The following is a 13,030-nucleotide window of genomic DNA, read 5'->3' as shown; positions in this document are numbered from 1 at the left end:
CACGATGCTCCTTCTAACCTTTAAACCCTCTGCGCCTCTGCCGTGAGTCTACTTCATTTTATTTGGCTGCTTTCCTGAGATCTCCCAGAATTAGTCAAAGCATGCTCACTTTCATCAAGATTAGTTAGCAATATGACTTCTCTACAGTGGATACTCCTAGTTCTTAGGAGGATGCATTTCAATCCGTCACCTGAAAGGGGTTAGCAGAACAGAGCTATTTTTTTTCAAGTTGAGAACTCCCGTGTTTTCAACAGATTAACTGCTATATTGTACTTGATAGTTTCAGAACAAGTTTGAATGTTTTGTAAATGTTTCTGTTCTACAAAGAAAAGCACAGAAATCTGGAGATAACACAGACATATGGGCCGTAAATATATGACTGATTCACCAAGTACAATGGGAGCCATTGGTGGGGGGGGGGCAGCTGAGGGTGCAGTATGCTCGAATGGAAAAAAATATATTTGCAGAGACAGACAGCCTCATTTCGGATTCTACTACCTACACTGCAAGTAAGAAAAACTTATTCATTCATTCAACGAACACTGATAAGTGCCTCTATCTGCCATGCACTGTTCTGGGCCCTTAGAATAAAGACAGAATTAAGATCCCTGCCTTCCTGAGGCCTCCACTCTGCCAGGAAGGCTGGTAAAAGGGGGTGTGTGGCAGACGAACAGAAGAGCCGGAAGGGCCCACGGGGGGGGGGGAGGGGGAGGGAAGCCATGGGGGAGGGAGGGGGTGGCCAGAGGGGAGGGCAGGAGAGGAGGCCTGAGACGGGGGCAGGGACAGGGCTCTAGTGCAGGCTTGCATCTGGCTGCTGGTCAAGAACGCACAGGGAGAGGGGATGGGTGGGGAGGGCGGGGGGGAATGGAGGGGCGGCTGTAAGGCAGCTACTCAGGTGAGCCAGGTAAGAGGGCTCAACCATGGCTCCACAGAACGGGACCCTTCTGAGATTACCATCAGGAATAACCGGGATTAAACTGGTTCCACCACCCCTGACACATAGCAGGAACTCAATAAATGTCAGCTAAATATTATTAAAGTAATAATAATAATAATATTAAATGATTCCGCTTTCCCAAGAAATTACTGAGCCTCTCCTACCCATTCCTGATTGGAAAAATAGGGACAATGAAACATCTACTGTGAGGAATGACTGACGGAAACAGAGTCCTGCCCCACAGAAGTGTGAGCACGCGTGTGCCTGCCTTTCATAAACGACGCACGCTATGTCTGCATATCACACCCAAGCACGTACAAATAAGTACTCTGCACACCTCACAGCAGGGGGACGTGATGTGCAGACTCAAACCGAACCCACCATAAGCTGATGTCCGTGACTGAGATTCCCCACCGTGGACCCTCTGGCCTCAGCGGCATCGGATCCAGAGCTCCAAGAACCCTTCTTAAACCTCCTGGTCCCCCGCCTCCCAGACACCCTGCGTCACCAAACCCTGCTGACTCCACGGACACCTCCGCTCCCTCCTCCCCAGCGGCCCCACACAGCTCTGGCCAGGTCTCTGTCCCCCGCCACGGCCTCCTGTCTTGCTCCAGGGCCCCTCGCCCTTCTCTGCAGGCCCTTCCCAGGTCCAGAAGAGCCCCCACGGCTGACATCCCCACACACACCCCGATGAAGGCTGCCGGCCTCCCTCAATCACTCTGAAAAGTGGCCTCCACATTGGGGCAGGGTGTCTGCCCCCCACCTCCACCTGGCTGGGTCGTCCCACAGGAAGGCTGGCTCCCAGAGGCAGAGAGTGTCCCTCTCCACGAGTCTGGCCGGAGAAGTTCCCTAGCCAACCCTCCACATCCACAGAGGGCAAGGGAACATGACCAGCTCCCTGTCGGCTCCCCCATGGCCTGAGGACAAGGGGTCGGGGGGCCTCGTGTGTTTCATCCTATTGACTGAACCACTGAGAAAGCTGACATTTCAGAACTTCAAACCTAAAAACCCCAAATAACCACACACAGTACAAATCAACACGCAGGGAAGATGTTCTACCATTTCACCAAGCAACTGGAAGTGAACACTGCTGCCTCAGGGGAGCTTCAGCCCACAGGGCCCAAAGCAACAGTGCCCGCCTCCAGGCGCTGGGGGCAGCTGGCTCCGATGCACCTCCCTAGAGAGCTTTTAGACCAATAAAGGGCAAACCAGGAGCCAAGTCTGGTTAGTCCGCTGCGCAGGGCTGGATTTGGTGACTAAAGGTGCCAACTTCTAGTTGAGTTAATGATACTTCTAGAGACAAGTGAATATTTTTAATAAAGAAAAATGCCATTTCCACATGTATCTTTCTGTAAGGATGCCCCAAGGTATGTTTAGCACCACAAGCTAATAAGAAACTAGATCCTAAGTCCTACAGCACAGTTCCCAAGGTTCCTGGACCGAGCACAAAATTATATTTTATGCCCTCCTTTCAAAGGGGCAGTATGTCTCTTAGCAATATTCTCGGAGGCTCCCCCGCACAGAAGTCCCACCTAACTCCAGAGGCTGTACCGCCCTGCTGCTATACCCTGGCCACTTCGCCTCCTGCTAGAAATCTGTCCTATCTGCCCCAGGACACACAACAATCACTCCACCTGAAACTGACAGTAAAAGCTGCCTTAGCCCAGGACACACAACAATCACTCCACCTGAAAACTAACAGTAAAAGCTGCCTTAGCCCAGGACACACAACAATCACTCCACCTGAAAACTAACAGTAAAAGCTGCCTTAGCCCAGGACACACAACAATCACTCCACCTGAAAACTAACAGTAAAAGCTGCCTTAGCCCAGGACACACAACAATCACTCCACCTGAAAATCAACAGTAAAAGCTGCCTTAGCCCAGGACACACAACAATCACTCCACCTGAAACTGACAGTAAAAGCTGCCTTAGCCCAGGACACACAACAATCACTCCACCTGAAACTGACAGTAAAAGCTGCCTTAGCCCACAACCCTCCAGTTGGTGTCCCGTCACTCTGTCCCCTCCTGGGCGTCCTCCATACCTGATGCTCTCCGCCCACCACAGGCCACCGCCTCTTACCAAACCCCAGACCCTCCTCCTCCGTGGACCCCGTGCCCAAAGCCCCCAGGCTCAGTCCTCACCCTCCTGTCTACACCCAGGGCCCAGCCTATAGTCTCACACACCAGCAACATACAAATGACCCCCAGCCTCTCCTTGAACCCAACCCTAAATTTCTGCGCAGACCCACACACCTCCACTCAATGACTGATCACAAAGATAACAAGCAGAGTAAACCCTCCTACGTTCCGTCAGGGAACTACTGTTTCAGGCCCTTGACACCAGCTTGGCTATTGCCCCACGGGCCATGGAGGACCAGGTGCTGCCATTCCTCCTAATCTATGGGAGAGAGAACTGCAGCACTGGACGGTGGCAGAGGGCGCACAGGCTCACACGGCCGGTGGGCCAGGGCCAGAGACCCGACACCCGCCGGTGTCTCACAGCTCCGCTGGCTGGCTGCTCTGCCGGCCAACATCTGGGGGCATTTCTGGGCTGTTCCATCTCAGAGTCTGCCGGCAATCCTCACCAGAAAATACGCCAGGGTTCCTGGGCCCTAAGACCCAAGTTTTCCCACGTTGTCACGACTTTGAGGTGGGCTGGGGGCTGAGCAGTCACTCAAGCGCAGCAGTTTCTCGAGGAGGCATGGCTGAAGGAGCTCCCTATCCCATCAACGGGTCAGTCCACAAATCATTCAAGGACCGGAAACCTCTCCTTAACACCTGCTGGTAGGACAGAAAGCACCCAGACTCCGGGGATCGTGTGTCCTAAAGCTTGGACGCGCCCCAGAGACAGCAGTGGAACAGATGGTGACAACACAGCACACCCAGCCACAGCGCTGACTTGGAGGAACTAAATTCTAAAGGTGAAACGCCCATTTTATAATTACTTTATTTCACTTTCATTTTCCTTCTACATCAAAGTGAGACTGGCATGGTTTTAAAAGTCTATTCGTAAAGTCTGAAAGCTATTTCAATGGGTATAAGTGAGCACACGCACACAAGTGACAGGAAAGCACCGTGTCACAGGCAAATGGGCAGCATTTTCTGATTAACAGTACAAAATGATGCCGAAATCGGTGACCTCCACACCTCTGCCCTGGTGCCAGGCCCCAGCAGGTCACCATGGCCAGGCTGCTCCCCTCCAGCCCCAGGCAGGGACAGGGGAGTCTGCCCTTGGCCCCTGATCTGCGGTCTCCCTGCACCAGAGTTTTATGCACACATAATGTGGGAGACTGGGAGTACTGCGCGCCTTACAGATTATCAAAATAATTTAATTAATATATGTGAAGCGCTCAAATGCCCTGGCACACCACAAGCTCCCAATAAATACTGCTGTATAACGACGGCCAGAGCAATTCTTCTCAGAGAGAAAGCAGATCTTGTCATCTGTTGTCCAAAACTGTGACGCCAACGAGGACGGCAAGCAGGCAGGCCAGCAGCCCCAGTAAGGCTGAGACTACCATCTAAATTCCACACCCCAAGCCAGGCTCCGCAAGCCACAGCCAGCCACCAGCCTCTGGGCTCACTTCCTGCCACCCTCCCTCCCTCCATCCAGGCCGCAGTGGGCTCCTGGCTATTATCAGCACAGGACAGGAAGCTGGGACGATGGGGCCAACCTGTGAGTCCAGTGCCCAGCCAGGCAGCACCCAGCTCCCTCCACCCTGAGCTCTCCCCACAGACCTCCCGGGCTGCTAGCCCCATCCCCATCCCAGCACGGCACTCAGGACTTTGTCAGTTTTATATTGGAATACAGTTGATTTATAATGATATGTTAATATCAGATGTACAGCAAAGTGATTCACTCATACATATCCATACATCTATTCGTTTTCAGATTCTTTTCCCATATAGGTGATTACAGAACATTGAGTAGAGTTCCCTGGGCCCTACAGTAAGTAGGTCCTTGTTGGTTATCTATTTTACATATGGTAGTGTGTGTATGTTAATCCCAAACTGCTAATCTATCCCTCCCCCTACTTTTCCCCTTTAGTAACCAACCATAGTTTTGTTTTCTATGTCTGGCCATCTATTTCTGTTTTGTAAGTAAGTTCATTTGTATCTCTTTTTAACTACACATATAACTGATATCATATGATATTTGTTTTTCTCTGCCTGACAATTTACTTGATATGATAATCTCGAGGTCCATCCATGTTGCTGCAAATGACATTATTTCGTTCTTTTTGATGGCTGAGTAACATTCCCTTGTATATGTGTACCACATCTTTCCATCCATTCCTTTGTCAATGGACACAGGCTGCTCCCATGTCTTGGCTACTGTAAATTATGCTGCAGTGAACACTGGGGTGCACGTATCATTTTGAATTATGATTTTCTCTGGCCAGCACTTAGGGATGGAGGTGGGGTTTATGATCCCTGTCTCCTCCAGAATGTGAACCCCTGAGGGCAGGAACTACCCTGCTGAGTTTACTCCCCTGTCTCCAGCACCTAGAACAGGACCTGGCACATGGTAAATACTTGTGGGATGAGCATGGGAATGAAACGAAAATGCCCTCCATGCAAAGAGAGGATCACTGCACTCTCCGCAAAAATACCAGGCCCCTCTCAGCTACTTCCCTCCACTCCCTGCCCTGTCTTCATTTCAAATCCACCACAAAGACAAACAGAAAACCAAACTCGGTTTTTGGTACACTCCTAGAACACAACACACACATACAGAAGAGCAGCCGGCAGTATTAATCAGACCACCAAGAACACAGCAAGGCCAGGTAAACACCTCTGTCCACACTCCAAACAAAACATAACCTTGGAAAGAAAAGTCACTCTCAAAACAAGAAAATCTTAATGACTTCAACTTACAATTTTTAAATGAAATTCTGTTTGTCTTTCCTACCTCACATATTATGAACATATTTTTAAAGGTTTTTTTCTTTTTTTTTTTTCAACAGCAGCATTACCAGGGGCGCTAGTGGTAAAGAACTTGCCTGCCAATGCAGGAGACATAAGAGATGCGGGTTCCATCCCTGGGTTGGAAAGTGGAGGAAGGTATGGTACCACACTCCAGTATCCTTGCCTGGAGAATCCCATGGACGTGGGAGCCTGGTGGGCTACAGTCCATGGGGTCACAAAGAGTCAAACAAGACTGAAGAAACTTAGCACACACACAGGCATTTCTATCACACCAAATTTCAGATTCGGAAATTTGTGTTTAGAAAACTGACACAAAAAATCATCAAGTTTTCCAATAAAATCTGACCTCTCTAAGCTCTTCAGTTTCATACCAAGATTGACTTTTTTTATTTTTTTGCTCCTCCACTCATATAGTGGGATCTCAGTTCCCTGACCAGGGTTCAAACCCAGGGCCTCAGCAGTGGGAGCACCAAGTCCTAACCACTGACTCCTCCAGGGAATTCCTCCAATAATTTTTCTTAAACAAGGTTTTTATAGGCTGGATAACTTCACCTATTAATCTCAAAAATGTACTTTCTAATGATCTCCAACCTAACTATTTAAATAAATTCCTTGGTGCTAAGTACTTACATAGCTCATCACAGCATTCAAGGGAATACAAACCAGCTTTTAAATAAACCTTACAGCTAAGGAATTTTGACAATTAATAAAAAATGATTAGTGGATTTTGTTTGCACACTAATATATAAAAAATATTCACTGCAGCACTTTTAGCAGATATTAAAAATTATATTAAAACACACACATACTCATGTATATTTTGACTACTGCTGGGACAATCCAGTCAAATGACCACAGCAGCGGCTGGGACCCAAGCGGCTGGGCTGGAGTGGGATGGGGTTTTCTTATGGGTTTGTACCTCTGCGTAGTATGCATGCTCATACTTCCACATCTACAAATGAAAATTTCAATGGTATATATTTTAAGATTTTATAACTAAAAGTATAGATATAACTTTTAAAATTTAATACTATACCACTGTTTAGTAAAACAAACTGTCAGCTTTCAAGCTTTTTTGAACTCTGCCTAATTTGTTCAGCACTGTATCGAAGGAGCCTAAAACAGTGAGCAGCAGGACACAGATAAGTACCTGCCGAGTGAATCAGTCTGCTTCATTCGTTCACCAGATAAACATAAATTTAAAGACTGTTCCTACTGCAATCTAAAAGCGGTTGAGATGCTTTTACAACCTGTAAATTTACGAAGCACTGGATTCGCCTATAAGCTGAGAAGTTTCTTGAGGAAGCTGTTACTAGCTAACTGTCCGTCCTTCACCTTCCAGGTCAGAACTGACCTCATGAGCACGCTGCATCTCCAGAGCCATGTGTCATCACTTTCTCAGAGCTGGACCAATTTTCTTTTCACCACTGCCCCCTGCAGAAAGGCCTCTTTCTTTTTTTCCCTTCCACTTACAGCTTCAATTTTTGTTGAAGGTGTCCCTGAATACATTCAGTCTCAGGAACGTCCAGACGTCAAACAGGACGCCACTCAGAGATAAGGCTCTCCCTGCAAAGCAGGGGTCAGTGCCTGCCTCCACCCCAGCAGGGCGGGCTCACCACCAAGCTCAGCCACTCTCAGCCAATACTTTAGGGGCCCTGCTGTGGGTGGCCTGGGGAGGGGACCCTGTCCCTGGAGGGACCCTGCAGGGAGGGCAGCGACTTCTCACACCCAGGAGGAAGGGTACCAGTAAACCTCTGCATTTTCCTTCTCCCTTTCCCCAAGGGAAATCCTCAGCAAGCAGGTAAAGGAATCTCAGCCTCAGAGAAACCATGGTATCAAAAGACACTGCCGGAACTGCTCCTAACACAACCCAGGTTTTGGAAAATGTAGCTCTAGGTGGCACCTTTTGAAGGAATAAAACATACTGTAAATTTAGGAGAGATTAAAGAGAGGTAAATAAATATTTCTATTCTCAAAACTTAACTGATCATCATCTCAATTAGGTCACTAAGAGTAGAAAAGTAAGTCTGACAACCAAGCCAGTTTTCCTTACACTTAGAGGGCTGAATGCTAAGCACTATTGATTGTGTAGGGGAAAAAAATAAATAAACCCCCCGTATCATTAGTAACAACCCAAATCTGCTGGCTAAAAATATGAACTGCGAACCAAACACGGCGCTGTGGGTCTCGCATATATAAATCAGTATTAGAACACATTTCAGGTTCTCAAGTCGGTATACTGGGACTCCCACCCTTTGCAGCGTCCACAGCCCATCTTGACACCTTCTCCCAGACCCGTTCACAGCTCGCTGATTTTCCTCCTGCAGATCTGAGCACGACAGAATTCACCTCGAGCCCCCAATCGCCTCAGACGCCCGGCACCCGCGGGAACTTCCCCGCCCCGCGACGCCCGCGGCGAAAAGCATCCCACGCGGACACTGCGCCCTAGAGCGGGGACGCGGGCCGCCCTGGCGCAGCCTCCCCTCCCCGGGGGCGCAGCCTCCCCTTGGGGGTGCCTCTCCCCTCTGCGCAGCGCAGGGCACCCCGCGCGGACACCGCGCTCTCCCGAAGGGGACCCGGGGGCCGTCCCGGGCGCAGCCTGGTCCGGGGAGCAGCCTTCCCTCCCTAGGGCGCAGCGCATCCGGAGCAGAAACGGCACCCCCGGGGAGGGGACGGGGATGTCCCCGGGGCGCAGGCTCCCCTCCATCCCGGGTTCGGTGTACCCGCGCCCGGGCGCAGCTTCACTCTGGGAACGCAGCCTCCCTTCATCCCGCGGCGCGGCGCGGCGCGGCGCAGCGCATCCCGCGCTTATGCGGCGCCCTGGGAGGAGACGCGGGGCCGTCCTGGGCGAAGCCTCCCCTCGCGGGCGGCCGCGCCCCTCCGGACAGGGCTCGGGGCAGCACGGGTCCCGCTCGAGCCGCACGCCCGGCGCGGCCTCACCACCTGCCCGGCGGCGCTTACATAAACGCGGCCGCGGCGCTGCCCGGCAGCGTGGTCGGGCCGTGGTGTCCGCCCGCGGTGTCCGAGCCCCGCCGTCCCCCGAGACCCCGCCGCCCTGCCGCCCCCGCCAGCGCGCCTCACCTCAGCCGCCGGCCGCTCAGCTCCGCGCAGCTCAACGCCCGGGCTCGGACAGCGAGTCCTCGAGACTCCGCTCTGGCGCCGGGGGCTGCGGCGCGCTGGCCGTGGCCTGGCGCGGCCCCGAGCGCGCCCCCGAGCGCGCCCCCGAGCGCGGCCAGACCGGCCGCCGCCTCAGCCGTCGCCTCAGCCTCCGCGCTCCGCCCTCCCACCGCCCCCGCCGCCGGCCGCGCGCGCGCCGGGGAGCGACGCCACGACGCAGGAGGGCGCGCGCACGCATGCCGCGCCGAACCCTGCCGGCGGTACGCGGAGGACTGATGGGATCCGGCGCGAGGGTGGGGGTGGGCTCCGGGACCCGGGTGGGACGCGAGAAGCGGGAAACCCGGCGGGGCCCGCACCACGAGAACCCCTCGCTGAAGCACGAAGCCCTGGACGAGGCGAGCCGGTCCACACAGTTCCCGCGCTGGAGGGCGCGCCGGGAGCGGGACGCCAAGGTGCATCCGGCCTGTGCGGGGTCAGGTCTGGACGAGTTGGGAGGAGGAGGAGGCGGGGTCACGGCCCCAGGGGCGCCCTGGGTGAGCGGTTGGGGGTGGTGGTCGGTGGGTTTGCAGTGAGGCAGTGAAAGCTTCTTGCAGCCGGGCAGTACGCGGACTCTTGTCTGTATCCACTGGCTTCTGCACAGCTGCACCAAGAACGTTTGCATACCGGACGGCAAGCATTTGTAGAAGTGTCACGTCCCAGAGCGGAATAAGCAACTCGAGGCCGCAGGTCTACTCAACATAAAATAGTTGGGTAGGGAAAACTACTTATTGAATGCACTTGGGCCACTAGTGGTCCGCCAGGGCACCTGGGCAAGCCTGGGGCCTCCACCTGCGCAAGGCCAGTGACCACAAAAGGTCAAGTGCCACTGCCGCCCTCCTCAGCTGTGGGGCCAGGATGTCTCTCCGAACCTCTACCTGTTTTCTCCTGTTAAAATGGGGGAGAAAAGTCAAATGTGGGGGAAGAGGGTAGCGCAGCGCTCCATGATGGTTCCTTCTTGCAGCTATTCCTGGTCATCAGACAGAACTGAGCTTCCCTGAGACTCAGTGGCTTGGAGCATAATTTAACCACAGGGGAAAGTGCAGCAGCCAGCCACTTATCTGCTTCAAGTTGCTATCTGATGGAAAGGAAAACCTGCCTTCGGGGCCAGCCAGCCACCAGGCAAGCCAACGCCCTCCTGAGGGCTAAGTGCCAGCACAGGGTTCAAAGGGGTGCTTGTGAGGGCGTGGAGAAGTCAAGACTCCTGTAATGCCTCCTAGGAGTTCGTCATTAATGAACAAAAAACACCTGAAAACTAAGTGACTTGAAGCATTCATTTGCTCATGATGCTGAGGGCCAGCAGGTGGGACGGCTCATCTCTGCTTCTTGGGGTGCAGCCTGTATTATCTGGGACTCCCATGGGCCACTCCCCTCCCATGGTTTGAGGACCGGGACCCCCTGTGGCCCTGGCTGTTGCTTGCACTGGCATGACTCGGTCACCAGCAAGAGAAACGGCCAGCAGAGCTTGGTCACAGGGCTTTTCAGCCCCTGTACAGTGATTACTAACATCCCCTTGGCGGAAGCGAGGCAAAGGGCCCAGCCTGAGCCCGTGTGAGTGGGGGATGTGTGTGCCCTGGAGGCCGTGGCTGCCTACGTGTCCTGCAAGGAAACATGAGCCTCCCTCCTATCGAAGCGGGTGGTATGAACCTTAGCAGCAGGGTTGAGAGCAGTGCCACCGTGACCAAGGCCTGCACACTGCTCCTGCTGGGTATCCAACCTCATGACAGCTGTAGAACCTGAGGTCACCCCTGACTGTTGTACTCTAACCTCTGCCTCCATCATCTCCAGAGATGGGTTTATGGTGGAGGTCTCCCGACCTGGGGGCGTGACACACAGAGCTTGCCGGTCCAAGTGGACATGGAAGACAGTGTCTTTCAGGTCCCAGGGCCAAGATGGGTACACCAGATGGAGGGTCCTGCAGGTGCCTGAGAGGTCAGGTTCCTTGAGGTGGGATCCCACAGCCCCCTGAGGAAAGCCGGTCCTTCTCCCTTGCACTCAGTGTCAGAACCATGGCTGTCCAGGAAGGGGCCCCGGCCTTCACAGAGGTGCTGGCAGCTGTGATCGCACAGCCTTCGGTGCAAAGAGAAGCAGCCAGACCACCAGCACCCAGACACCATTCTGTTGGTTACCTCCCCTGTGCAAACTGTGAAAGTGAAGGTTGTCCAAGGAAACGCAGGTGATGCCTGGAAATTCGCTTGTAGGGATCCAGCTGTCCCCTCTCTACCCCAGGAGTTGGGGGATAAGATCCACGTGAGTGCATGAAGCCTCTCCTGGGAGCACTGGCCGCCTTGCTGCTTCTCGCCAGCTGAACCAGACAGCCTGACCAGGCAGCAGAATGAGGACTTATCCGGTCACCGCATGTGTGACAGGATGGTGCAGAAGGACCTGTCAGGGACTAAGGACAAAGGCTTCACCTGCTCCGGGGCAGGGTGTGACTGGTTTTCAGCTTGTAGCTCAGGGCTGCTTGGGATCAACTGGAAGGAGGGGTGAGGGGCTCAGGCCAATGGCCAGGAGCTGCTCGGTGAGCATTCTCATCCTGACTCTCGGGACGGCTTTCCACAGCATGTTGTGTCCTAGGTGTAGAAACCACTGTCTTGTCCAACAATCCAGTGAAGTGTAGCAGTCCTGCAACCCTGAAAGGGGGCGGCTGTCAGCCTGGCTTTCTGACCCTCTATTCTACCCTGGGGGCCACCCGTCCTGCTCACAGCGGGCAAGCTGACCCGAGTGCCCAGCCCCTGTCCCCCACTGGCCGAGCACGGTCCAGGCCGGTCCTGCTGAGACTGCCGCCCGGCCACAGTCACAGTTCACCCAGGCCTTGCTGCACCGCATGGAGTGTTGGTTTGTCCCTTGATGCTGAGGAAGGACCACCTTTAATTGTTCTTTGGAAGCCACTTTTACTGTCGTCCCTGTGGAATGTTTGTGTGTGTGTTAGTAGCTCAGGCATGTCCCAGTCTTTGCGACCCCATGGATTGTATAGCCTGCCAGGCTCCTCTCTCCACGGAATTCTCCAGGCAAAAGTACTGAGTGGGTAGCCATTCCCTTCTCCCGGGAATGGCTTCCCTTCTCCAGACCGGGGATCAAACCCAGGTCTTGAGTGTTACAGGTGGATTCTTTACTGTCTGAGTCACCAGGGTAGCCCAGATGACAGTCTAAATGTAAGTTATTGATTTCTTGGTTTCTGAAAATGTCAGGAAGCTAAAACTGCTAATGAGTGGTAACCGGTGTACTGTCTTATTTGAGACATATTTTTATGCTCTACTTTTTTTAAAAAAAAGCGTGAGACTAGAGTGGTAAAAATCAGATGCTACTAAACCTTCCAGTCAGCTCTTCCTGGGAGTGGACATGTGCTTGGCGTCTGCTCAGCTCCTGATGAACCTCCTCTTCTGGGCCCCCAGCCCGCTCTGTGAATCCTGCCTGGGCATGAGATGGGCCCGAAGCAGCCTCACCTTTGCTGGGAAGCCTCACTCACTGCCCACCCCATCTCCAGGACCAGAGGAGGAGTTCTGACCCAGGGTGGTTACACTGGGAACCTGGAGCTAGCACTGACTCAGCCAGGGCCCCTCTGTGAACCAAGTCCTGAAATGTTTAAACCCAGAGATGTTCAGGCTGGTTCTCATCACCTGCCACATACCTCTACCAGGAAGGCGGCCCAAGGGGAGTCACAGGGCGCCAGCGGACAGAGGCAGGACAGTGAGGACCTTCAGATGGTGTTTCAGTGCCTTGGGCCATGTGTCCTGTGCACATTGGGAAATGAACTTGCTATGACGTTGTCCACAGTCTGGAGCTGGGGGTGGAGTGGGAGGGAAGGTAGGGGGAGGAGAGGGATCTTCAGGGCTGTTCCAGCCTGGAGTGAGGGGCACAGGCTGGGCTGGCAGGTTCACCCCACCCTGTCCCTCACTAGCCTGTGACTCAGACATCATCTGGCTGCTCAGAGCCTGCTGCTCATCCATGACACCCATGTCACAGGCCAGCCCAAGGCCCCATGTGCAGAGAGACTCAAGATCA

The 13,030-nt window shown here is 53.5% G+C and overlaps 1 protein-coding gene across 3 annotated transcripts in view; it reads right to left on the bottom strand.

Moving 5' to 3' along the window:
• The window catches only part of ADARB1 (adenosine deaminase RNA specific B1), a 119,468-nt gene extending 110,417 nt beyond the window's left edge, over nucleotides 1-9,051 (bottom strand). The window contains exon 1 of one of the 3 annotated variants that reach the window (XR_016037115.1): nucleotides 8,954-9,050. The gene's annotated coding sequence lies outside the window, so the exon portion shown is untranslated. Of the gene's footprint in view, nucleotides 1-8,953 lie in introns of all 3 variants that reach the window. The other 2 variants (XM_088834827.1, XM_088834829.1) reach the window with 2 other exon arrangements.
• Between the last annotated feature and the right edge of the window lie 3,979 nt (nucleotides 9,052-13,030).

Source organism: Moschus berezovskii, chromosome 1 (assembly GCF_049115385.1).
Source record: "Moschus berezovskii isolate FMDL1 chromosome 1, NW_MosBer_1.0, whole genome shotgun sequence".
Lineage (NCBI taxonomy): Eukaryota > Metazoa > Chordata > Mammalia > Artiodactyla > Moschidae > Moschus > Moschus berezovskii.
This window is presented reverse-complemented; position numbering and strand designations above follow the sequence as displayed.